The sequence below is a fragment of the Caretta caretta genome, chromosome 10 (assembly GCF_965140235.1).
Source record: "Caretta caretta isolate rCarCar2 chromosome 10, rCarCar1.hap1, whole genome shotgun sequence".
NCBI lineage: Eukaryota > Metazoa > Chordata > Testudines > Cheloniidae > Caretta > Caretta caretta.
The window spans coordinates 63,804,749-63,832,195 of record NC_134215.1 but is presented as its reverse complement, the minus strand read 5'-3'; the positions used below and the strand labels follow the sequence as shown (position 1 = coordinate 63,832,195).

The 27,447-nt window shown below is 44.3% G+C and overlaps 1 long non-coding RNA gene across 1 annotated transcript in view; it reads right to left on the bottom strand.

Annotated features, from left to right (window-relative positions):
• The window catches only part of LOC142073494 (uncharacterized), a 167,806-nt gene extending 141,628 nt beyond the window's left edge, over nucleotides 1-26,178 (bottom strand). The window contains exon 1 of the long non-coding RNA XR_012670380.1: nucleotides 26,071-26,178. This is a non-coding gene — a long non-coding RNA (uncharacterized LOC142073494). The remainder of the gene's footprint in view (nucleotides 1-26,070) is intronic.
• Nucleotides 26,179-27,447: the final 1,269 nt, after the last annotated feature.

The following is a 27,447-nucleotide window of genomic DNA, read 5'->3' as shown; positions in this document are numbered from 1 at the left end:
GAGGGCAGATTTTTTGCAATTTGCTTTAGAGTCTTCATATTTTTTCCATCTAAATTACGCCTCAGTAAATTAAATTTGTTCTATGATTATGATCAATCTAAAGAATTTGTATGTATTCAGAAGATGAATAATGATACAAATTAAGCTGATACCAAAGACAAATTATATATCACTATTCTGAATTTTCTGATCCCTCAGTTTGTAGTTTATTGTTTTTTAATTATTCTATTATACATAGAAGGAAAGAATTTGGCCTTAATGGATTTTTATCATGTTTTTAGGAGAAAAAAATATAGATGTCTATTATATTTGTAGAAGCCCAATTGCAAGGGGATTTAGAAATCATTCTTTAATTCTAAAGCCCTGATTCTGCAAGTGAATCCAAATGAGTGGCCTCTTGAACCCATGTGTAGATCCAGTTGCAAGTTTTGGGGCTTAAAGCACTGATTCAGCAAGGTACTTAGGCAAATGTTTAATCTAATCATGTGAGTAGTCCCATTGATTTCAATAGGAAAACTCACATGTTTAAAGTGAGGCATGTAGGCCCAGATCAAAGGTATTTAGGCACCTAACTCCATTTCAAAGGACCATACTTCTTAAGTATCTTGCTGAACTGGGTAAGATGGGGTAAATACTTTGGCTCTGATTCAGGAAGGACACTTAAATATTTGGTTAACTTTAAGTCACTGAGACTTAAGGACTGCCTGTTGGTTAACAATCCTGAGCTGTAGGCCCCCCGGGGAGTAGACCTTTCTACCAAAAAGGTCAAGTTTTTTTTTAAGAGTCCTTGGACACAGGCGTGGGTCCCTGCCTCCCCTGCCTTTCATGTTCATCAACCGCAGACACCACCAAGGAGCAGGGCTGCAATTGGGAGTCTAGATACGTGTAACCCTTGGAGGGACGAAGTATTTGCATTCTACTCCTGAGGCCATCGTGGGGAGAGGCCAGGGTAAGCCACACAGTTTTGATGCTGTTTTGAATGGTCCTAATGAGTGGCAGTGCCACTCGGGATGGACCTTCTGGGGCCAAAATGTCCACCATTGGGTCCTCCTGTTCCACCACCTCCTTGACTTGTAAGCCCAGATTGTGCACCACCCTGCAGAGTAGGTCCTGGTGGGTGCGACTATCTATGGGTGGTGGTCCTGACACTGAAGTTCCCGCTAGCACCTTGTCCGGGAAAGGGGACGAGGACGCAGGCGGGGGAAACCGGGTCATCCTGGGTCTGTTGGTCCATGCGCACCTCCTGTTCCACCTGCTGTTCCAGATCAGTGACCACTGGTTCCACCACAGGGGCAGGGGTCTGTGCCAGTGAAGGTGCTATAGCCAAATCCCTTCCGCACCTCTGGGCGCAGCACAGCTGTCCGAAGCCATCAGCACCCTGGGCTCAGATGCCACTGATTGGGAGTCCTTGGACAAGGTACCCTGGGACTGATGATATGTCCAGGGGGTCCAAAAAGGCCTTTGTGCCAGTCCTTGCCATTGAGGCAGCCATGGCATTGCACGCACTTCAGGCCATCAATGTGCCAACCGGTGCTGGCACCAGTGTGAGTATCTAGACCCCACATCTGATTCAGAGGATGGGGACTGGGATCTCAGAATAATGCCCCCTTTACTGTGCTGGGGACAAGTGACTTTAGAGAAGCAGATGGGCTTGTCATGGCTTGTCACGGGACAGTAGCGCCCGCAGCAGTGCTGGGGGCTTGTCACAGAAAGTCAGGAACAGTCATGTGCAGCCTCAAAGGTGTCCAGGGTGGACGGTAGCCCCACCTCCTCCACCATATGGATTGGGGAGTCCAATGGCCCTGGGCTCAATAGTACTCCTTGTGGGTCTGAAGTTCCCAGTGCCAACTCCGACAGTCTCGGGGCTGGGTACTCCTCTCTGGGACGCGCCCCATTAGCCGAGACCACAGGACTTTCAGGGCTTGAACACCGGGGATCGAGACATGCCCCATTGTCCCCAAGGGAAAAAAACTGGGGTGGAAGGAGAAACCTCCGCTCCCAACAGAACTACTACTAACTAACAAAATGCAGAACAACTGTAAACTACTGAGATAAACTACATTGGAAAGCTTGGGGAAGAGAAGAGAACTTGCAAGCAACCCACTCGCAGTTCTGACACTGTGACAGGTGATAAGAAGGAACTAAGGAGGGACCAAGTCGGCAGGGTCACATATTAGAGCGCCATGAAGGCGCCATTCCAGGGGGCTCCACAGCTGACCCAACGGGAGCTGCTGGCGGGAAAAAAAAAAAAAAAAAAAAACTTATCAGCAACTGTGCATGCAGCGCGTACACACCTGATTGGAATCAACATGAACAAGCACTCGTAGTATTATAATTAATTTCCCTGAATCTGAAATCTGCCCACCAAAAAAGTTATCTGGACAATCAATAGTACAGCTTCCCCAAAACCTTTTCCATTTATTGATGCAAAGGGTTAAAAAATTAGATTTATTAGACTCATATAAAACATTCCAAATCCCTCCCCCCACCCCAACCCCAAGCAACGGGATGTGCTTGTATAGCCAAAAGAGGCCACTACCTGTACATATTGATAAAGTGTTTCTTTCTCCAGCCCAAGAAAGATTTTAAACTTTCAAAGGATTACAGGATTTTATATTGTTAGTGGATAAACCTAATCTTCTGCTACCCATGTCTTGGAATCCCTATTTAATGAAAAAAAAACCCAAAGATTAAAAGCTACTGGTATTACAATTGTCAACACATTAGCCTTAATTTTTTCAAAAGATTTCAGATGGGTCTTGTTCAGAAAATACTCAATCAGTTATTTTTATAAACACAACACATGCTTGTAAATTCACTCTTTAAATGCTTCTATGTCCCTTCAGACAGACACCGTTTAGAAAGATAAGGTCATTCAGGATATTAAGGTACTCACAAAGGCTACTCTCCCAGCTTAGACTCAAATCGCAGTATTGACTGGTAGTGCAGTGCTTGTTGGTGTTCTGACTTTTTAGAAGAGGGCATACTGAACATTGTGTTAGTGTCGTACAGTCTTGTGAGGCTGTGGACCACTGAATTCCCCCTGCCACCGCTACCACCACATTCAAGTAGTGAATTGAAACCTAGTTTAGCAACTGCTGTGATTCAATGTTCTTTGCCTCGGCAAGCACATGACAGGACAGCTGTGGACTACTGAGACTGTTTTACTTAAGACTCCCCAAAATGATGTTCACATTCACGTTGGCTGGCATGACATGACTAAGTCATCAAACAGTAGGGTAAGAAGTGATGTGAACAGCATCATTGCCCTTTGCTTTCCGAGAATTGTGAGCAAGACAGCAAACAGGTGATTGCATTTAAAGAGAGAAGGGCTGGAAACATTTTTATTGGCTTTTTCTCTTGGGTTTGGAATCCTCAGTCAATGGCTGGGGGATGAGAGAGGGTATTTTTTAAGGCATAGGCTTTACCTGGGATCCCACTGAGTGTTTACACAGGTCATAGCCTGAGAGAAGACACTTGGGAAGCAGAACCTACTGCATGTCTCATAATATATTCTTTCCCTCATACTCTGCAAATATTTAATGGCAAAAAACTACTATAATGCACAGTTAGGGTTGCTTGTTTGTATGTCATTCTCTTGCAGAACATGGAATTGAGCAAAACGCAAACTTCTGACCACCACAAAATGCCCAAGCAACCTTAACTCTGCCCTCTCTCAGCAACGCCCCGATATGCCTTGTTGACACACATACTGTTACTCTGCCAACCCCACAATTGATTAATTGTATGGGTACTTCATCTTCTTTTACAAACCAGTCATTCTCACCCACAACATTCCATCTAACACTAATAATGGACAAAGGATGAAAGTTAGCCTGAGTATGTCTAATCAAGTTGAGAAACACACCCACAGCTTCAAGTGTAGACGTAGCCTGTAATCCTGCCAGACTGCACATCTATACAAATGAATAAGTGAATATGTTCTTAAATATCATTCACCATTTGGGTTCCCCAAGGTACCACGCACTACCTTGGGTGGAAAAAAACAACTGAGCCATTCGGACCCGTATCACAGCAATAGTTTGATCTCTATCTCTGCGCTCACACAAAAATGACTTAAGTGCTATTTTTTCAGGGCTTATATCTCTGGAACCTCTGAATCAAATGACTGAATGCATCTGATGAAGTGAGCTGTAGCTCACGAAAGATTATGCTCAAATAAATTGGTTAGTCTCTAAGGTGTCACAAGTACCCCTTTTCTTTTTGCGAATACAGACTAACACGACTGCTACTCTGAAAACTGTGGATTAGTAACCCTATTCTGTACTTCCACATGGTTCAGAAAACTTAAAGAAAATCTGTGCAAGTATGTGGATTTTAGAGCACTTAGAAATGTCATCCTTTAGAAGGAAAGGGCTCCTCCACACACCCATCTGCATCATGGGACATTCTGAAAGGTGTGATGTAGCCCATTCATTCTCAATGTGATGTTTTCAGTAGAATGAGAACACAACATTGAGATGAATATGACCTGAAACAACAGCTCTAAAATGTGTGAACTGCTCCATTCAATCTCAATGGGTGTTTCCATCATCCTCTTGAGTGTTTACAGCCTGTGATATGCATGAAGTATACTCACTCTCAGCTCCGCAGCCCAGATGTCGGCTCACATGGAGAGGGCCTCTTGAAAGGGCATGCCCCATGCCCAAGAACCCGAGTCACATATGTAAGGGGTAAAGGGTCTAACCCATGTAGATGGGCATGGGCCTCCCAGATCCTAGCACAGGCACTGGGGGCAGTGATAGGGGCTCAGATGTTCCCAGAGGGATAAGACCCTCTATATCCCAGCTCATAAGAGGAGAACACAGAGGGGTCTCAGAGCTCCGCAGATCTGGGCACACACATGAGAGGGGAAAATGTGGGACCAATCTGTGCCTCTGCCCTATTCTCCCCCAGTTTCCCTGCCACTCACCCTCATCTCCCGCTTCCTCCAATCCCCAAACCTACCCTCACCTGAACCCTTAGCCTCTCTACCCTCTCCTACCATGCTTCTCCCTATAAATCTGTTCCCCTCACTGCAGCCCCAACCCTTCTCCCCCACTTCCCCTCTCCTCTGCCCCCGCCCCCTAATACTCCTCCCCTCCCAAGAAGCATTCACATGTCTCATTCTCTCTCCCAAAGACTTTGATTACATTTCCCCCCCCCAATAAAAGTGCCCCCTGATTCACAAATTGTAGCATCCTCCAGCCACTCAATCCAAAACCTCTTTTTGTCTTAGGTGGGGACTTGTGATTAATTTATCCCTAATTATTTCAATTGAGAGTTCACAGCCACTGAACTCCATAGGGTCACTGATTTCTCCCATCATTGGTACCTCTCAATTTAAAAGTACAAGACAGTAGCAGGAAACCATTTTGAGGGGGTATTAACTTGGAAACCCCTTGGTCAAATGATCCCAAATCTGGATAACTAATGCTATCCCTGCGCCTCCACGAGGCATACCAAATTACAAAACAACCCAACTAACTGTTTGGATTTAGAGCACCTACAAGAGTCGAGCTTTAAAGCATATAAAATGGCAGAAATGGAAATCCTCCATACATTTTTCTGTATTGGGGCATGTACACTGTACAAAGTGCACATTTTCTTAAATATTGTTCTCAGTTTGGATCCCTCAAAGATTTAGTGGGTGTCATGCACCACCCTGGGGAAAACTAGACAGATCGAGACCATTTTGACCACATCACATCAATAGTTTGATCTCCAGCTGTAAGCAATAAAAAAAAAATCCGCTTAAAAATGTGTGGGAAAATTGCTTTTTTGGGGTGGGCAGGCTTATATTGCCACAACCTCAAGTTCAAATTTGGGTCAATAACCCCAATTTGCACCAAAGACACACCAAATTTCAAAGGAATCTGACTCAGCATGTCAATTTCAGAGGACTTAGAAAGGTCAACCTTTAAACAAGATGTTGTGATGCAACCTTAGCTATTGTGGCACTGCTCCGGCACTATAGCTCCTGGTTGTCAAAAGGCCATGCTCCTATCTCTCAATTAAAGCTGTGGAAATACTCTGCATAATAATTCACCGCCTTTGCTCGGCCCATGTGGGCAGAACATGTCCTCCCTACCAAATTATTGTCATAGCATATGGCTGAACTTGAAAACCAGGCATCAGGCCTGGAGTCAAGAATCCATCCTTAAAGTCAATGAGACTTAAACCTCTGCCTAAAGGAAATCATGTACTTAATGCTTTGCTGCACTGAGGTCTCCATGGGGCCCTGTCTTTCTCTATCATTTGCAAACAAGCATGCACTCTGCGATATTATATCTGCAGAGTGCTCTCTCTTCCCATACCTGATGGTGCTCTGCAGGCTCCCAGAATGCGGAGTTGGAGTGGGCTGGGAAGCCCAGCTGGCAGGGCTTCTTTGGCTAATACCATCCCAAATTTATATAGAACTTTTAGTTAATACAGCTCCCCTTTGTGGGGGAGGGTCTGGGGCTAAACCCTTAGCAGTAGCACCCCACTGGAGTCACAATCCCAAGGAAGCAATGGAGGTCCTAGAATTGCTATGAAGGCACAGAACCCCTACACAAATGGCCCTGGGCTCCCAGTCACATGAGCAGAACCACCAGTTTCTTTTGTAGTTTCTTTCTACCTCCCACTCCACCATCCCCAGGGGAAGAATTCCCTAGGCAGCTCCATACTGGAGTTTCCCCTCACCTATGCAGGTTATTCATGTGTAAAGGAGGAGACTGTGCTAAAATAAAGCTGTATTGGGAGAGAAAAAAAAGAAACAGCCACTGAAAAATCCTTCACCTCTCTCTTTCACATTGATTCAACAAGCTAACAGGCAATTAGCTGCTGCAATGGTACACTGCTCCCTAGAAGAAGCACTTCAAGACATCACAAACATCCCATCTGATTATTAAAGAGCAAAGATGCCAGCACATTGGCCAGTTCTTTTGCAGTTTGACCTCTGAGTTCTACATTTTCTGCCAACAAGCACACCTACCAAATGTATGTTTAGCACAGCAAGAGACATTATAATTGAAACAAGATACAGAGAGATGTCAAAAAATGTAGAATGGCTTTCATATTAAAAAGTTAACCTGCACTGATTTACTGTACTCACATAACCTTTCTGAAAAATAAATCACACAAATGTAATTAAGAAAACAAGTGGATCAAGTAAGTCAACAGCAGAACATTGTGTGGGAGAGCCAGAACATTGTATTATTATATCTATTTATGGATTAAGCAGGACTGTCTATTGTTCTCCCTCTTTCAAAAAACTGTCCCTTATCCTTTGCATGCAGGGTAGTATAGCCATGTCAGTCCCAGGTTATTAGAGAGACATGGTGGATGAGTTAGTAGCTGTTACTGGACCAACTTTTGTTGGTGAGTGACAAACTTTTGAGCCACACAGAGCTCTTCCTTCACATACTCCCAGCATCTGCAAAATGCAAGATGGAACAGATTGTTGGCATACTGTAGTTCGCACATACACTAAGGGTATGTCTACACTACGGAATAAGGTCGAATTTATAGAAGTCGGTTTTTTAGAAATCGGTTTTATAAATTCGAGTGTGTGTGTCCCCACAGAAAATGCTCTAAGTGCATTAAGTGCATTAACTCGGCGGAGCGCTTCCACAGTACCGAGGCAAGCGTCGACTTCCGGAGCGTTGCACTGTGGGTAGCTATCCCACAGTTCCCGCAGTCTCCGCTGCCCATTGGAATTCTGGGTTGAGATCCCAATGCCTGATGGGGCTAAAACATTGTCGCGGGTGGTTCTGGGTACATATCGTCAGCCCCCCGTTCCCTCCCTCCCCCTGTGAAAGCAAGGGCAGACAATCATTTCGCGCCTTTTTTCCTGAGTTACCTGTGCAGACGCCATACCATGGCAAGCATGGAGCCCGCTCAGGTAACCGTCACCCTATGTCTCCTGGGTGCTGGCAGACGCGGTACGGCATTGCTACACAGTAGCAGCAACCCCTTGCCTTGTGGCAGCAGACGGTACAGTACGACTGGTAGCCGTCATCGTCATGTCTGAGGTGCTCCTGGTCGCCTCTGTGAGGTCGATCAGGAGCGCCTGGGCAGACATGGGCACAGGGACTAAATTTGGAGTGACTTGACCAGGTCATTCTCTTTAGTCCTGCAGTCAGTCCTATTGAACCGTCTTATGGTGAGCGGGCAGGCGATACGGACTGCTTGCAGTCGTACTGTACCATCTTCTGCCGAGCAGCCATGAGATGTGGATGGCATGCAGTCCTTCTGCACCGTCTGCTGCCAGCCAAAGATGTAAAAGATAGATGGAGTGGATCAAAACAAGAAATAGACCAGATTTGTTTTGTACTCATTTGCTTCCCCCCCTCCCCTGTCTAGGGGACTCATTCTTCTAGATCACACTGCAGTCACTTACAGAGAAGGTGCAGCGAGGTAAATCTAGCCATGTATCAATCAGAGGCCAGGCTAACCTTCTTGCTCCAATAAGGACAATAACTTAGGTGCACCATTTCTTATTGGAACCCTCCGTGAAGTCCTGCCTGAAATACTCCTTGATGTAAAGCCACCCCCTTTGTTGATTTTAGCTCTCTGAAGCCAACCCTGTAAGCGCCCCTCCCAGCGTCAGAGCAATGGCAAACAATCGGGCATCTGAGAGTGCTGTCCAGAGCAGTCACAATGGAGCACTCTGATGGGGCTAAAACATTGTCGCGGGTGGTTCTGGGTACGTGTCGTCAGGCCCCCGTTCCCTCCCTCCCTCCGTGAAAGCAAGGGCAGACAATCATTTCGCGCCTTTTTTCCTGAGTTACCTGTGCAGACGCCATACCACAGCAAGCATGGAGCCAGCTCAGGTAACCGTCACCCTATGTCTCCTGGGTGCTGGCAGACGCGGTACGGCTTTGCTGCACAGTAGCAGCAACCCCTTGCCTTCTGGCAGCAGACGGTGCAATACGATTGGTAGTCGTCCTCATCGTGTCCGAGGTGCTCCTGGCCGCGTCGGCTGGGAGCGCCTGGGCAGGCATGGGCGCAGGGACTAAATTTGGAGTGACATGACCAGGTCATTCTCTTTAGTCCTGCAGTCAGTCCTATTGAACCGTCTTATGGTGAGCGGGCAGGCGATACGGACTGCTAGCAGTCGTACTGTACCATCTTCTGCCAGGCAGGCAAGAGATGAGGATTGCTAGCAGTCGTATTGCACCATCTTCTGCCAGGCAGGCAAGAGATGGGGATGGCTAGCAGTCGTACTGTACCATCTTCTGCCGAGCAGCCATGAGATGTGGATGGCATGCAGTCCGTCTGCTGCCAGCCAAAGATGTAAAAGACAGATGGAGTGGGTCAAAACAAGAAATAGACCAGATTTGTTTTGTACTCATTTGCCTCCTCCCCTGTCTAGGGGACTCATTCCTCTAGGTCACACTGCAGTCACTCACAGAGAAGGTGCAGCGAGGTAAATCTAGCCATGTATCAATCAGAGGCCAGGCTAACCTCCTTGTTCCAATAACAACGATAACTTAGGTGCACCATTTCTTATTGGAACCCTCCGTGCAGTCCTGCCTGAAATACTCCTTGATGTACAGGCACCCCCTTTGTTGATTTTAGCTCCCTGAAGCCAACCCTGTAAGCCGTGTCGTCAGTCGCCCCTCCCTCCGTCAGAGCAACGGCAGACAATCGTTCCGCGCCTTTTTTCTGTGCGGACGCCATACCACGGCAAGCATGGAGCCCGCTCAGCTCACTTTGGCAATTAGGAGCACATTAACCACCACACGCATTATTCAGCAGTATATACAGCACCAGAACATGGCAACGCGATACCGGGCGAGGAGGCGACGTCAGCGCGGTCCCGTGAGTGATCAGGACATGGACACAGATTTCTCTGAAAGCATGGGCCCTGACAATGCATGCATCATGGTGCTAATGGGGCAGGTTCATGCTGTGGAACGCCGATTCTGGGCTCGGGAAACAAGCACAGACTGGTGGGACCGCATAGTGTTGCAGGTCTGGGACGATTCCCAGTGGCTACGAAACTTTCGCATGCGTAAGGGCACTTTCATGGAACTTTGTGACTTGCTTTCCCCTGCCCTGAAGCGCATGAATACCAAGATGAGAGCAGCCCTCACAGTTGAGAAGCGAGTGGCGATAGCCCTGTGGAAGCTTGCAACGCCAGACAGCTACCGGTCAGTTGGGAATCAATTTGGAGTGGGCAAATCTACTGTGGGGGCTGCTGTGATGCAAGTAGCCCATGCAATCAAAGATCTGCTGATATCAAGGGTAGTGACCCTGGGAAATGTGCAGGTCATAGTGGATGGCTTTGCTGCAATGGGATTCCCTAACTGTGGTGGGGCTATAGACGGAACCCATATCCCTATCTTGGCACCGGAGCACCAAGCCGCCGAGTACATAAACCGCAAGGGGTACTTTTCGATAGTGCTGCAAGCTCTGGTGGATCACAAGGGACGTTTCACCAACATCAACGTGGGATGGCCGGGAAAGGTGCATGATGCTCGCATCTTCAGGAACTCTGGTCTGTTTCAAAAGCTGCAGGAAGGGACTTTATTCCCAGACCAGAAAATAACTGTTGGGGATGTTGAAATGCCTATATGTATCCTTGGGGACCCAGCCTACCCCTTAATGCCATGGCTCATGAAGCCATACACAGGCAGCCTGGACAGTGGTCAGGAGCTGTTCAACTACAGGCTGAGCAAGTGCAGAATGGTGGTAGAATGTGCATTTGGACGTTTAAAGGCGCGCTGGCGCAGTTTACTGACTCGCTTAGACCTCAGCGAAACCAATATTCCCACTGTTATTACTGCTTGCTGTGTGCGCCACAATATCTGTGAGAGTAAGGGGGAGACGTTTATGGCGGGGTGGGAGGTTGAGGCAAATCGCCTGGCTGCTGGTTACGCGCAGCCAGACACCAGGGCGGTTAGAAGAGCACAGGAGGGCGCGGTACGCATCAGAGAAGCTTTGAAAAACAGTTTCATGACTGGCCAGGCTACGGTGTGAAAGTTCTGTTTGTTTCTCCTTGATGAACCCCCCCGCCCCTTGGTTCACTCTACTTCCCTGTAAGCTAACCACCCTCCCCTCCTCCCTTTAATCATTGCTTGCCGAGCCAATAAAGTCATTGTTGCTTCACATTCATGCATTCGTTATTCATTCATCACACAAATAGGGGGATGACTACCAAGGTATCCCAGGAGGGGTGGTGGAGGAGGGAAGGAAAATGCCGCACAGCACTTTAAAAGTTTACAACTTTAAAATTTATTGAATGATAGCCTTCTTTTTTTTGGGCAATCCTCTGTGGTGGAGTGGCTGGTTGGCCGGAGGCCCCCCCACCGCGTTCTTGGGCGTCTGGGTGTGGAGGCTATGGAACTTGGGGAGGAGGGCGGTTGGTTACAGAGGGGCTGCAGTGGCAGTCTGTGCTCCAGCTGCCTTTGCTGCAGCTCAACCATACACTGGAGCATACTGGTTTGGTCCTGCAGCAGCCTCAGCATTGAATCCTGCCTCCTCTCATCACGCTGCCGCCACCTTTGAGCTTCAGCCCTGTCTTCAGCCCGCCACTTACTCTCTTCAGCCCTCCACCTCTCCTCCCGGTCATTTTGTGCTTTCCTGCACTCTGACATTATTTGCCTCCACGCATTCGTCTGTGCTCTGTCAGTGTGGGAGGACAGCATGAGCTCGGAGAACATTTCATCGCAAGTGCGTTTTTTTTTCTTTCTAAGCTTCACTAGCCTCTGGGAAGGAGAAGATCCTGTGATCATTGAAACACATGCAGCTGGTGGAGAAAAAAAAAGGGACAGCGGTATTTAAAAAGACACATTTTATAAAACAGTCGCTACACTCTTTCAGGGTAAACCTTGCTGTTAACATTACATACATAGCACATGTGCTTTCGTTACAAGGTCGCATTTTGCCTCCTCCCACTGCGTGAACGGATTTTGGTTGAATGCCAGCAAACATACACTGCAATGCTTTGTTCTACAGTGATTCCCCAGTACGTGTTGCTGGCCTGGAGTGGTAAAGTGTCCTACCATGAAGGACGAAATAAGGCTGCCCTCCCCAGAAACCTTTTGCAAAGGCAGAACCGCAAATGCCAGGGCAAAGTAATCCTTTCACATGCTTGCTTTTAAACCATGTATAGCATTTTAAAAGGTACACTCACCAGAGGTCCCTTCTCCGCCTGCTGAGTCCAGGAGGCAGCCTTGGGTGGGTTCGGGGGGTACTGGCTCCAGGTCTAGGGTGAGAAACAGTTCCTGGCTGTCGGGAAAACCGGTTTCTCCGCTTGCTTGCTGTGAGCTATCTACAACCTCCTCATCATCATCTTCTTCGTCCCCAAAACCTACTTCCGTATTGCCTCCATCTCCATTGAAGGAGTCAAACAACACGGCTGTGGTAGTTGTGGCTGAACCCCCTAAAATGGCATGCAGCTCATCATAGAAGCGGCATGTTTGGGGCTCTGACCCAGAGCGGCTGTTCGCCTCTCTGGTTTTCTGGTAGGCTTGCCTCAGCTCCTTCAGTTTCACGCGGCACTGCTTCGGGTCCCTGTTATGGCCTCTGTCCTTCATGCCCTGGGAGATTTTCAGAAAGGTTTTGGCATTTCGAAAACTGGAACGGAGTTCTGATAGCACGGATTCCTCTCCCCAAACAGCGATCAGATCCCGTATCTCCCGTTCGGTCCATGCTGGAGCTCTTTTGCGATTCTGGGACTCCATCATGGTCACCTGTGCTGATGAGCTCTGCATGGTCACCTGCAGCTTGCCACGCTGGCCAAACAGGAAATGAGATTCAAAAGTTCGCGGTTCTTTTCCTGTCTACCTGGCCAGTGCATCTGAGTTGAGAGCGCTGTCCAGAGCGGTCAGAATGGAGCACTCTGGGATAGCTCCCGGAGGCCAATACCATCTAATTGTGTCCACAGTACCCCAAATTCGAGCCGGCAACGTCGATTTAAGCGCTAATCCACTTGTCAGGGGAGGAGTAAGGAAATCGATTTTAAGAGCCTTTAAGTCGAAATAAAGGGCTTCATTGTGTGGACGGGTGCAGGTTTAAATCGATTTAACGCTGCTAAATTCGACCTAAAGTCCTAGTGTAGACCAGGGCTAATATGTGTAGTTAGCATATATTGTAAGGGACCATTCAAGGTAGAGTGTCCTGTTAACACATCTGTGGATTTCTTGTATATAGTTGTCTGTAAGAGATCACCTCGCCTACTTTCCTAACTCCAGGAACTACCCCAAACACTCCCAAGAAGTCTGTTATCTACCGCCAGGCACTAACGGCTAGTCTACACTAGAAGCGCTACAGCTGTGCCGCTGTAGTGCGTCTGGCGAAGACACTCTCTGCCAACGGGAGAGAGTTCTGCTGTTGGCAAAATAAATGCACGTCCCAGAGACACAGTAGCTATGTCCACAGTGGCGCTTAGGACAGTGTAACTTATGTCGCTCAGGGGGATGGCTTACTCACACCCCTGAGTGACGTAAGTTATACCAACATAACCTTTAGTATAGACAGACCCTCAGCTACCACGGACTATGCTCTGAGAAGAAAGTCTGGGATATTGGGATATACATCTTCACACACTTAGAACTGCCTTCACCAAACAAGGGCAGTACTCCACCAGAGAAGTAGATCGCGTCACGGAATGAGCAACATAGATACCCTAAGAGAACCTGCTTCAATACAGAAATAAACCTCCCCAACACCCATACTCAATGGGGACCCCACCCTGAAATAAATCTTTCCTGAACCCCCACTTCTGGCCTTCAGACAACCTCTCCAAGCTGATAATCAGATGTAAGCTTCCCACAGACCAGGACAAACCAAAATTTGATCAAAGGAGCAACAAACCCTGCCAGAACAACAGTTGCAAAATGTGCAGACATTTCTACTACGATGATCAACACCCCCCCCCCCGACACATCTTCCAAGATTCATAGATCATACACATGATCATCACAACATGTGGTATAACTCATCCAGTGCATTAAATGCCCCAACAACTACTATGTAGGTGAAACCAAACAATCACTACACTCACACAGGAAAATGATAAAAGACAAAAACACCCTTTCACCTGTGAGTGAACACTACACAAAGCGATCACTCAATATTTGACCTCCAGTCCTTATCCTCAAAGGAAAACTGCACAACACTTTCAAAAGATGAGCCTGGGAGCTTAAATTCATTTATCTGCTAGACACTAAAAATCATGGACTGAACAGAGACACTAGATTTATAGCTTATTATCACAATTTGTAACCCAAACCACCTCTTTTTGTCCTATGATTGCAGAGGTGTTAACAGGCCACTTATCTTGAATGGTCCCATATAATATGTGCTAACTATTTGTACTAAACTATCTGTTCCACCTTTAATTTTGCTGTGACCTTGGGAGTACCTTTCCCAGACCTGAAGAAGAGCTGTGTGTGTGTGTGGCCCAAAAGCTTGTGTCTCTCACCAACAGAATTTAATTCAATAAAATAGATTACCTCATTCACTAGATCTAATCCTGACACCCTTACTCAATCAAGACTTCCACTGAAGTCAAAGGAAGTCTTAATGGAGTATGTTTTCTTGTCACTGGATTAAATGTGCCTTGGGATGTTTAACATCTAAAAAACACTTCCATTTTTATTTTTTAAATGTTTGTGTGTTCAAAAGGGTGAGGCACAGGAGATTATACAACTGACTGAACAGGCACAGAGTAGGCATAAAAACAAGAACAGACATGTTGGATCAGACCAATGGTTCATCTAGCCCAGTATCCTGTCGCAAACAGTGGCCAGTGCCAGATGCATCAGAGGAAATGACCAGAACAGGGCAATTTCGAGTGATCCATCCCCATTGTCCAGTGCCAGCTTCTGGCAGTTGGACTATTTTCCATGAACTTATCTAATACTTTTGGCCTTCACAACATCCCAGAACGACAACTTCCATAGGTTGACTGCGTGTTGCATGAAGTAGTACTTGGTTTTAATCCTGCTGCTATTAATTTCATTGGGCGACCCCTAGTTCTTTTGTTGCGTGAAAGGATAAATAAGACTTCCCTATTCACTTTCTCCACACCATTCATGATTCATGACCTCTATCCAATCCCCCTTTAGTTATCTATTTTCTAAGATGACCAGGCCCAGTCTATTTAATCTTCTCTCATACAGAAGCTGTTTCAGACCCCTAATCTTTTTTGTTACTCTTCTCTGCACCTTTTCCAGTTCTAATATCTTTTTCTTTTTTTAAATGGGGCAACCGAAACTGGACACAGTATTCAGAGTAGCAGCTGTGTTAGTCTGTATTCGCAAAAAGAAAAGAAGTACTTGTGTACTTGTTCACAGTGTAGACCTACCGTGGATTTAGATAGTGGCATTATGATATTTTCTCTTTTATTATCTATCCCTTTCTAATCATTCCTAACATAGTTAGTTTTTTGTTTTTCAAACACTACTGCTGCACATTGAGTGGATGTTTTAAAAGAACCATCCATGACGACTCCAAGATCTCTTTCTTGAGTGGTAACAGCTAATTTAGACCCCATCTTTTTTTGTGCATAGTTAAGGTCATTCAGTCATCCATTTTAGTGAGATCCCTTTGAAAGGCTTGTTTGAAAGATGTTTGCTCAGTAGGGCTTGCTGACTTTTTTTTCTCCAATACTGTTTTTTCCACACACAAAAAATGTGTTCTCAAACAAATGTATTTTGCACAAAAGGGTCTGCTTTCCACAAAAAAATTTTCTGTCAAAAATCCAACACCCCAAAACAGAAAATGTTTTGATTTTCAGACAAAACAAATAATATTTTGGCCAAAAATGGAAATATTGCTATTTGGATATGCTGCTGCAGTGCATTATGTGAGCTGTAGTTCACTTGCCTCATTTCCCTATTTTTTTCCTATGAATTAGGCTCTCAGGCAGAACTTCATCTCCCATGGAGAAATTTAGCCACCGGACACCCATGTCCTTCCCCTCACTCAGAGGAGAGACTGGAGTGCATCATGGATATGTAGTTAGACCAGGGAGCTCAGCCTATAAACGAGAATGATAGAATGAGGCCACTGAACTACAATTCTTATAAAACATCACAGTAGCATTTCCAAATTGAAATATTCAGTTTTCAATTTTTCCATAGGGAAAAAAAATATTCTGACCAGCTCTTTTCCACAGTAAAATGTATGGCCTTCAGTTACCTCAGAAGGATGAAAAACTGAGTCTAATCCTGCTGAGATTAAAATCTTTGGTTTCAGAGATTCAAGGTATTTCAAACTCCCCATCTTCACCTCGGGAAAGGTTTTAATCTCGACTTTTTGATCTGAGAATCTCAATAATGGTCCCAACCTGGTATCACTAATCACTCTAAAGTTGGGGACAGAATCTGGAGACTAACTGAATGGCCTGGATCTCATCTGTGTTTCAACCTAAAGCAATTCTATTCCACAAAAACACTCTACACCCATGAGAAGGGATTTTGTTCAGCTATGCTTTCAACCCACTAGCTGTACAATTCAACTACTCAGTATTTGTGTTTATTCTATGGGTCTGTCTATGGGAGAGCTCTCCCATCGGCATAAAACAAAAACAAAAAACCCACCTCCGTGAACGGTAGAAGCTAGGTCTGTGGGAGAAGCTCTCCTGCTGACATAGCACTGTGCACACAAGCGCTTACATCTGGGTAACTTAAGTCGCTCAGGAGGTTGCAATATTCACCCCCAAGTGACATAAGTGTTGCCAACATAGGCTGTAGCGTAGACATAGCCTAATCTATTTCTTCCAATTACACTAGTAAAGTACTTCTCTTTCTTAAACAAAACTAAACTTTTTGTCTCACACTGGCAGTTTGTCACTTAATTAAATTATTATATACACTTTAACAGGAAGCTGTAAAACATCCAGATAAGCTATTACCAGCAGGACAGTGGGGTGGGAGGAGGTATTGTTTCATGATCTCTGTGTGTATATAATGTCTGCTGCAGTTTCCACGGTATGCATCCGATGAAGTGAGCTGTAGCTCACGAAAGCTCATGATCAAATAAATTGGTTAGTCTCTAAGGTGCCACAAGTACTCCTTTTCTTTTTGCGAATACAGATTAACACGGCTGTTACTCTGAAACACATCTAAAACAGAGAGCTTTTTCCAGCAAAGCTCTTTTAAACCAAAGAGTGTGGAAGTTTGCCATTTCCCATTCCCTAGCACTAACAACTTTGAGTATTCAGTCTGTTTACTCCAAAGATGTCTTTGCAAAAATACAATATATTGTGTACATACTGCATAATGATGTAAATAGAAAATCTCTCTATGAATATTTACACGAACACAGCAAATATGTTAGTGTCACTCACATATACAAAGGGATTCCATTACGAAGAGCTGTCTAATCTGGGAATTATGCCACAAAACTAGTCTTTCATCATACAATAATAAATTCAAACGAACTCAGATTAAATGTTTTATCAGACACAATAATGATTATGCCTAAAATGCAACGAACTATTCCCTAATAACTCAGATAGCAGGAATATGGGACACTTATATGCTGTATGAACAATGGGGAATCTAAATAAAGGGATGGATTAACTGATTTGGCTAAACTATGAATACCCTCCCTAAAGCCTCAATATTTAACCCCTTGAATAGGAAAGTCTTACAGGTGTGATGACGTCTGTCCAGCTTTCTACTTCCATCTCTTCAGGTTAGGACAGGATTCACAGATTGATAAAAAGGGCTCCAGACTCATTCCATAGTCTACATCTCATTCTGCCATTGCAAGTGATGTGCCTGGCCACGATCTTCTCCCCATCAAAGGCTCTGCAGCTATGCCACTGTATTGCAGACACTTACTACAGTGACAGAAGGAGTTTTTCCATCAACATAGTAAATCCACCTCCTCAAAAGGCAGTAACTAAGTCGATGGAAGAATGCTGTGTCTACAGTGGGGATTATGTCCACCTAACTACATTGCACAGGGTGTGAAATTTTTCACAGTCCTGAGCAATACAGATGGTTGATTTAAGTTTTAGGTGTAGCCCAGGTCTGAGTTTGCACTTCAGGTGGAAGGAGGATCTTATAGTTCCAGGGGACCTGGGTTCAATTCCTGGTTCTGCCCAGCTGTTCTGCATGACCTTGAACAAATCACGTAATCTCTCTGTGCCTGATTCCCCATCTGTAAAATGAGAATGATAATAATTCCCTTCTCTTACATTTTTTGTTGTTGGTCTATTTAGATTGGAACCTCTTTGGGGCAGAGACTGTTACTTACTATGCGATTGTGCAATGCCATGGGCAATGGGGCTCCAATCTCAGCTAGCATCTATCAGTGCTGCTATAATATAAACAATTAAGCACCTACCTATCTGAACTTCCAGATAGAAAATAAAGTTTCCTTTTTCAGCAATGATACATTGTAACCTGAAATCATGTTTTAATAAGAAAAAAATACAGCATCATTTGCCCTTTTGTTATGTCATGCTATTTATGTTATATAATAATAATTTACAGGCTGGGCAGTTTACCAAAAAAGACATCACATTTTCAAGCCTAGTAGACTGTAACGTGTGAAGTGGCAGAATTCTTTGCCAAATGCCTGTGAAATGACAGCTTGCTACTGTTTGCTAAGGAGTTGCAAATCCAAACAGCAACATGTCCTCTAAACAATTGGGTCTATTCCTTGGGTAACTGAGTCAAATGATAATGGGATAACATACTATTTTTTAATACAGAAGTATGTAGGAGGAGAGAGGTTTCCCATTGGCTGCAGTAGCATGTGCATTTTTGATTAACAAGCCTTTAGAGTTGTTTGCTTAAAAATAAATCATTTCAAGTAATAAGCAACTTTTCTTTGCTGCATTATCATTGCTCCATATCACTAGTCTGAACAAGCTTACCACCCTTACCAATTAGGATTAGCATACAGATGTGTGAGAGTGAAAAAAGGACCAAAACAAACTGGCAATGCCTCTTCTTGAGTTGGCAGTATCAAGGTTTGAATTACTGAGGTAAAACTTGTGAAAGCTAGATAACACCTACCTTACAAATGCAGAGAAAATACACTTTGGTGTGGGCTCTGTGTTATTTTATTAACTATTCTATTGCTGCCACTGCATCGTGTTTCTATCCTTCCTGGAGTCCTCATATACTTCTTTTCTAGAGTTAGTGCTCCATAGGGGTTTGGGACAGGACATGGGGTAGGAGGGGAAAGAGGAGGGGACCTGGTACATTTTGTAACACTACCCCCTTTTGCCTCCTCTCAGTTACCTCCACACCTGTTACTGGGGAGCCAGCCAATGGGAATCTCGCAGGAATCATGCTGCCACAGGACATCCGAAGGCAGAAGAGCCATTTGGGGGGTTTCCAGGCCTCTTACGTTTGGTGGAGCAGGTTTCTTCCCTGGGAAGCCACAGGATGTGCAGGATTAAGAACCCTCCAAGCCCCGCTCCTTAGTTGTGGGCTGCTGCACAGAGAGCCCCACAAGATTCATATCACACAGAGATTCCTGACCCTCTGGCCCCCTGCAACAAGTGTGTCCCTGGGAGGGGGTCATCTAGCTTGTGGTGACAGGAGATTAGTGACCATTAACGAGTTTTATTTAACAACATGTGTCCAGACTGACAAATCAAGGGAAGTATCCGCATGCAGCCAATCTACAGAACTTTCCAACAAAATGCACAGCAATAAAGAAATAAAAATAAAACATCAAGTTTAAATTTGAGTTAAATTTAAGGAGCAATCATGGTACAATCTGTTGTCAAAACCAACAGACGATTTTATGCAGATGACTCAACCTTTTTAGCCTTTGAAAATGTTTTGATTGTGCATCAGGCTGACCATCTCGAACCTATGAATAGGGGGGGCACTTGCTTCCATGTTCAAATATTCAGAGGGTCTTCTTTTGCCTCTTTTAATCTAATCAGCCGAACAGAATCCAGTACCAATACTCACCACCACCACACAACCACTCTGTGTCTCTCAGGGCACAACCCTCCAAAGGTCAGAGTGGAGTGCAGCATGAGCCTAGCTGCATCAGGACGCTCCGTGCACAAGCCCCTACCTGATTATGAGCTCAATGCCACTCCTCTGTTAAGTTCTTGATAACAAGACAACAAAATATCTACCCAAAATCACAAGCTCTAGTCTGTGTCGCCCACTAGATCTTATAAAGAAGCAATGCTGAGAAATTCAAACTGCTCAGAGCATGAGAATCCACAGCTATGCTGAAAGGATGAGATCGGAATGAGACCACTGCATTATTTATTACCTCATTATGAACATGCATATTGTCTGTGTGTGCTCTGTGACCTAGGGCTCAAGCAGTAGAGAGCCTGAAAGAGAAGAGACTGCACAGATGGAATGAATTTTAAAAGATAATTTTCAAGTTTTTTTAAATTAATATCAGAGAGATGAAGAAACTGAGGAGTAAGAGTGGAATGAATCTCAATAGAGGATTTTTTTCAGCAGAGAATTGGGATGGAAAAGATCTGGTGTCTCCAAACATGGAGAGCCTGTTAGCCCATGCACAAGAGGGAAGCAATAAATAATAATGATGCTTAGCTTTCAAATATAGTTTACACATAAAGGGTAGATTCCTTCCTCCAAGCAAACTCCAGCCCAGGTGGATAGGTGGGACAGGGGTGGGACATGAACCTAGCTTTGTGATTCTAGACTAACTGATTTTGACAGGTGCCTTTAACAATCCCAGGATGCATGTTGCCCAGCAGTGAAGCCAAGTACCATGGAATACCTGCCAAGAGACTCTGTCCTCAGTTCACAGCAGACTACTGCCCTGTGTTTACATGATGTGAATTGAAAACAGTTGGTGGAAATTACCTGATTTGCATCAAAAAGCTTTGGATTAAACCACTATGTAAACATGCTCTAAATTGTACAATGGCCACTGCTGGCCCACAGAGTGCCCTCCCTCCCCTCCCTTTCCCCAGATTGCCCCTGCTGTGACCCAGGGACCTTTTAGTGGCAACTGTCAGAGGGCACAGGAGGTACATATGTTTTTTAATCTGACCCAGGGGATCCCTCTATGAATAACAAAAAGAAAAGAAGTACTAGTGGCACCTTAGAGGCTAACCAATTTATTTGAGCATAAGCTTTCGTGAGCTCCAGCTCACTTGAACTGGAGCTCACGAAAGCTTATGCTCAAATAAATTGGTTAGTCTCCAAGGTGCCACTAGTACTCCTTTTCTTTTTGCGAATACAGACTAACATGGCTGCTACTCTGAAATCTATAACAGTTCACCAAAGGGTGGCATGTGAGGTCTCTACCAAAGAGCCAGTGGTCCACTGGTCAACATAACCATTGGGAAACATATGTACAAATGATATTTAGAGTTACATATCTATACCAAAAGTTATGTTCTTAAAGTCTTAAAGTTAAGGTAGGTCACCAAGAGGGGACATTCCTTGGAAACGTTCCTTTCCGGCAGGAAGTAGCCGTCACCTATCTTCCTGTCCGGTCACTGGCATGCCGTATGCCTCACAAGATGGGCCTATTTGCATATACAGCCACAGGAGAAAGAAGAGATTGCAAAATCTACAAGAAAGGAAATTCACAAGATGAAACAATCAGCAGGAGGTGTCCTGTTTCTGACTAAAGACAAAGGATTGTTACAGTATATCTTGAGGGTGCAAGGAAACACCTGGAATCCTTCACTTGGGAAGCTAGCTCACAAAGTACTCATCTCAGGGAAGGAGGACCACAGCCACGTGTGGCTGTAACAAGTTGCAAGGATTTGGGGTGAGCATTACTCTACAAAACATGAGAGTATCCTCTTAAGTAAGTCTAGGCTCTAGAATGAATGTTATGATTTTATTTTATATGTAACTTTTTGTTTCCAATGCTTCTACTTGCTATTACTTGAATCTCTATGCTTTGTTAAATACACTTATACCTGATGTCACTATAAACATATCTAAGTGCTGTGTACTAAGCACAACAGTGATCTGAGGTGGAACTGGCAAGCTGGGGTGTACTGTTTTTATGGAAGCAGTGAATTTGTGAACACTATGAGGGTTCAGTGGAACAAAATGACACTCAGAGGGCTCAAGGGTTGGAGTGTGTCTATTGCTATCCTGTAGAGAAACAGTGGGGCGTGCAAGCCCTAGAGGAGAGTGCTTATGTTGCCCATGGCTGGTGGAGTTGGCACAGACAAGGATTCCTTAGGCTAAAGGCAGATGGTAGCAAGATGCCTCACAATCCTGGGTACCCCCAAGAAGCATCTTACCTACCCTATGCCCAGAGTGGGACAGTGACAGCCCAGAGCGGGACAGTGACAGCCCAGAGCCGGCACATCCACTTCAAGAGGGAGTTCTCTTCTGATAGCTCTTAAATAAATAGGATTTGCTGGAAAGGTCATCAATTTTGGATTTTTTAACATGTCTATGTTGGGGAATAGGTTTTGATTGAATATCCTGCAAGATGAAAGAATCTCTATACTTAGGGGTTGCAAAGAAAACGGGGAGCATGTGTTTGGAAGGAGGATTAACTAATCCAGAATTACCTATGGTGATAGAAAAAAGTTCAAACATGACTGTGACGTTGCCCAATAGAGGTAACGCTATAGGTCTGTTCTGAGAGAGAACAAGTCCTCAGACCTTTGGTGAGCACAATAGTTCATTATTATAAGCCCAAAACTCCAGTCCCAGGATTTATTGTTTTAGACAAAGGTAACAACATAATCTACACAAATAAAAACACCACTTACATCCTGTTCTGCTGACGTCCTTTAGTATGCATGATGCTTCCTTTGTTGCCACTTTGTGCAGTTTTATGAAAGAACTGTCCAGCAAATAAATCAATGCTTTGTAACAATCTCAGAAATTCAGTTATACTATTAAAAACCAGAATCCCTCTATCTTGTCCTTCTACTCCTCCAGGCAATTGCTAAACGCCTACAAGCTGTTGTAAACATATGCAGCACAAATTACTTGAGGAGGATTTGTGGAACATTCCTACCACCATGCCTGCCTATTCCCAGATAGCATATTCTTCTACCCCATTATAATACTGACTGCCACCAGAGGGGATGATAGACCTTCTAAGGCTGTCTAACAATAGAGGTTTGAGGGAATGTGTGAAAAAATTGGCCCTGGATAAGATGCTATATGGTTAGGAAAGGATCAGTGCCAGTAAATTGCTTTTTCTATGTGTACATGCAACAACCATGGATCATTCCCCTTCCCACCCAGTCCAAGAAAAATTTGGCTAGCTACCAAATACAAAATTAAAAACCATGTGCCAAACATGCACAGCTGCATCAGCCACTGCTGAGCCATCTGCAAACATGTTAAAAGATAGTTGCTTCACTTAGGATGAACTGGGACCCATCAGGACCAATGGCCAAAGCACAGTTAAGAAACCATTTTTTCACTATATTGCTCTGCTTCAATCATTGTTTAAAAATACATGATTTATGCAACCATGTATAGAGTATCAAGTATACACCTTGAATTCACCCAATGCAATCAGCCCAATATAGACATCCTAGTTCAAAACACCCCAAACAATCATTACCCCATTTTCACACAACACACAGTCAGCCTATGGAACTCCTTGCCAGAGGATGTTGTGAAGGACAAGACTACAACAGGGTTCAAAAAAGAACTAGATAAATTAATGGAGGATAGGTCCAACAATGGCTATTAGCCAGGATGGGCAGGGATGCTGTCCCTAGCCTCTGTTTGCCAGAAGCTGGGAATGGGTGACGGGGATGGATCACTTGATGATTACCTGTTCTGTTCATTCTCTCTGAGGCACCTGGCACTGGCCACTGTCAGAAGACAGGATACTAGGCTAGATGGACCTTTGGTCTGACCCAGAATGGCCGTTCTTATGTTCAATCTAAGTCCCCTCCATACAAATATATAAGCATCTCAGAATGTTTAATTTATTAATTATACACAGGTATGAAGCTCTTCATACAAATGAAGAATAGAGGCAACTACCAGATATCACCTTATCATCTACAGTTCAACTCCCTGTACAAGTGATATTTATAACCAAGCTGAGGTAAATCTCTAGTGACAACAGTATGTCCACACCCTTTTTCTAGCTTTCCAGAATGACAGAACTTTAGGGCCAGATTGTGTGCAGTCTAAACCTGGAACTCACCAATAGAATTGGCCGAGGAAGTTTGACTCAGAGAAGCTTGGAAGTCTCCAGCTGCATCGGACTGATTACGTCCTACAGATTTTTTGAGCCCTTACACTATGCTCAAAATAGGGCTAGTCAAAAATTTGCTAAAAGAAGTTGATAAAAAAAATTGGGTTTTCAACTAAATAATATTTCCACAGAAAGCATCTGCTTTCCTATATAATTTTAAATTTATTGTTGAAAAACTTAGAATTTTGGGAGGTTAGTCAAAATTTCAGTTTTTGGCTGAAAAACAATTAGTTTTCACTAGACCCTCCCCCCAAAAAAATTTAAAAAAAAAAAATCAATTGGTGGGGAGGGGTTTGCTTTATGAAAAGGTGACATTTTCCACAGGGAAAAAAAATTCTGACCAGCTTCTACTGTGGCTATGCAAGAAGCAAACAGGGTGGGTCAATTAAGTGTCAATCAGTGGATTTATTTTGAATAACAGAAAGTCTGGTTAATCTAGGTCACCTTCACTCATTTTGAGGAAATTACATGTCATCTTTTGGACAAAATCATGCAGATTCAGTCTGTATTATCTGCTTCTATAGATGCAGGGCAGTATTTCTCAGGGGGAAAATGCCAGGTTTAAGTCTTGAATTAATAATAACTCCTTTTGTTTTCAGAATTTCAGCATATATTTTCCACCAGGCTGAAGCCCAGCCTTGCAGTTTGCAGTGGCCATATGAATCAACAAACTCTGCACCTACCTTATTGGCCCAGAAGGTGAACTGTGGTTGTAAATCTGCGCACTTGTGCTTCTTGCTACCTGATTGGGGCCTACAATCAGGTAATTAGAATCAAGAATACTCAGATTTCCACCCGTGAACTTCTACCCCATTATCTGACAATCAGTTTCAGGAAGCTTTTCCTTAAGTCTCATCTTCATGTTCCTTCCAGAAAGTTCTGTTAAAATCATAATTGTTTGGCTAATCAAAAATGGCAGAATCCACTTTCATGTCCTAATCCACTTGTTAACAATGGTTCTAATTAAGTTTTCTGAAATTTATCCTGTTACCACTTAAATTCCATATAAAAATTTCCCCTTCCTTGTAAAATCCTTAATCCTTTTTCCAAAGAGAGAAGGAAGAACTTGTGATTATTCACTAAACTAGGCGATGTGGGTTTCAATTCCCAGCTCTGACACAGACTTCCTGTGTGAACCTGGGCAAGTCATTTAACCTTGCTGTGCCTTAGTTGCCCATCTGTAAAATGGGAATAATGATACTTCCCCCACCTCACATGGTCTATCAAGGGTAAAATCATTAATAATGTGAGGTGCCCAGGCTAACCCCTACAGAAAAGCTTATAAATAAATAAATACTTTCAGAATAGCACACATATAGATTTTATTATAGTCAGACTATAATCCCTCCTTTTCCTAAATAGTGCACTCTAGTTCTGATGAAGACTCTGGATGTTACCAGATAAGTAGAACTGATTAATACTTAATATGCCTCTGAATTTGTCCTAATGATACTAGGGAAGTCTTGTGTAAATTAAGATTTACAGTAGGAACAACAATCCTCCTGCATGGGAATGTCTTATGCCTTTCTCTGCCTTTCATTTACAGTCAAGAAGAGCAACTCCCTCTGGAGGGGAAAATCTATCCCAACAAATCTTCACCAGTTTGGACTCATCTTCCAGTTTTGTAACTTATTCTGGAGGAGTCTTTCTCTGCCACTGATTTTTAAAGCAGAAATCCCCACTGAGCTTAGTGGGGATTTCTCTTTAAAAATAAACAAACAATGTGGCTCAGGTATTTAAGATAACCCCGGGTCCTGCTTTAATCTACTCTCCTACTCTACTTCCTGGTCCTGTTGTGCAGCAGAAGGAGATAGTGTTTGCTATTTTTAATTTCTCTATTGACTGGATTTTAAATTATTACATTTACCAACTCTACACAACTGGCCATTTTTTCATTATTATGTAAACTCCCCCTCCGCCCTTTCCTCCATAGGTTACTCAGGAGCAGGTAACACTCACCTGTGTGCCTGGGCACCTGATGATGTTGACATTAAAGGAGCTCCTGAAGTATCCCAATGATGATGTTGGATAGGTAGGAATCCTTAATCCACCCCTCTGCTGCAGTCCCTTTACTCCTAAAGGAATTTACAATTGGTGGTGCCTCCACCTGGCTGGCCCCTGTACACACTCAATGGCATGCCTAGAGAGCCTCCAGGAATAAACCCATTCTAATAAAATCATCATCATCATCTGCGGCATGGTTCTAACTCAAAAATACCAATTATAAATAATATACATCCAATATACTTACATTAGAGCTAACACTCATTTACTTAATTTAAGAAACCAGATATACCAGACTAAGATTAAATGTCACTACCAATGTAAACAGGGGGCAGTTGAATAAAATCCAATTAACAAATACAGTACACAGTAATAAATGAAACTTATCTAACTGGCATTTACACTGCCACCATTTACCCAGCCCCGGGGTGTACATTCCTCTGGATTTCAGAGACCTGCATGGGCGCGCCTGAAGATCTGCAGCTGGAGACAGCACTCTGTTGGTTCTGTGCACCAGTCCAGCCAACGCAACAAGCTGCACAGCCCTTCTGAAGATTGGAGCTGGCCCCACCAAAAGTCAGCAGTGGGTCCTGGTTCTATGGGAAGATCACTCTGCCCCAGTGAGCTGTAGCTCACGAAACCTTATGCTCAAATAAATTTGTTAGTTTCTAAGGTGCCACAAGTACTCCTTTTCTTTCCACAGACTCAGTCTCTCTGCTGGGCCCCTTCCCTTGCAAGTACTTTCCCAAACAAGAGTGGGGGTTACTCACAGTTCCTTCACTGCAGACCTACCCAGTTAGCTCTAGGCACAGCAATAGTCTCTGCCCTGGCTCCAGGAAAGCCACCAACCACCTCTCAAGCTCCCTGCTTGAGCAAAGCCCCAGTAGGCTCTTAGCAGCAGCTCCTAGTACAGAGAGCGCTCCACACCAGCAATCTTGCTCCTCTCCCCAGAAATGGAGCCCACCACCTGCTCTCTCTGGAAGAGGAAGTGTCTCACTGTTTCCCCAAGGCATCATGGGAGTTGTGGTCTCTAAAGCTGGATTGCAGCACCCAGGATCTTCCCAACTGGAACACTCCCAATTAAGTTCAGACACCCCACTAGAAAGGGTGCCTACAATTATTTTAAAGGAAGCCTTGTTTCCCCCCCAAATGTCACAACTCTAGGCACAGTGGAGATGAGCTGCAGTGTGTTGGGCCATAGGGTACAATAGGAAGACTCAGTGAGAATGACTGCAACGGAAAACTAGGAATCTGTTGACAATCCTGCCTAGAAATATGGTTTCTTTTCAGCACAGTATGTTGCTTTCAATTCACTTTGTAGTCAGGGCACAT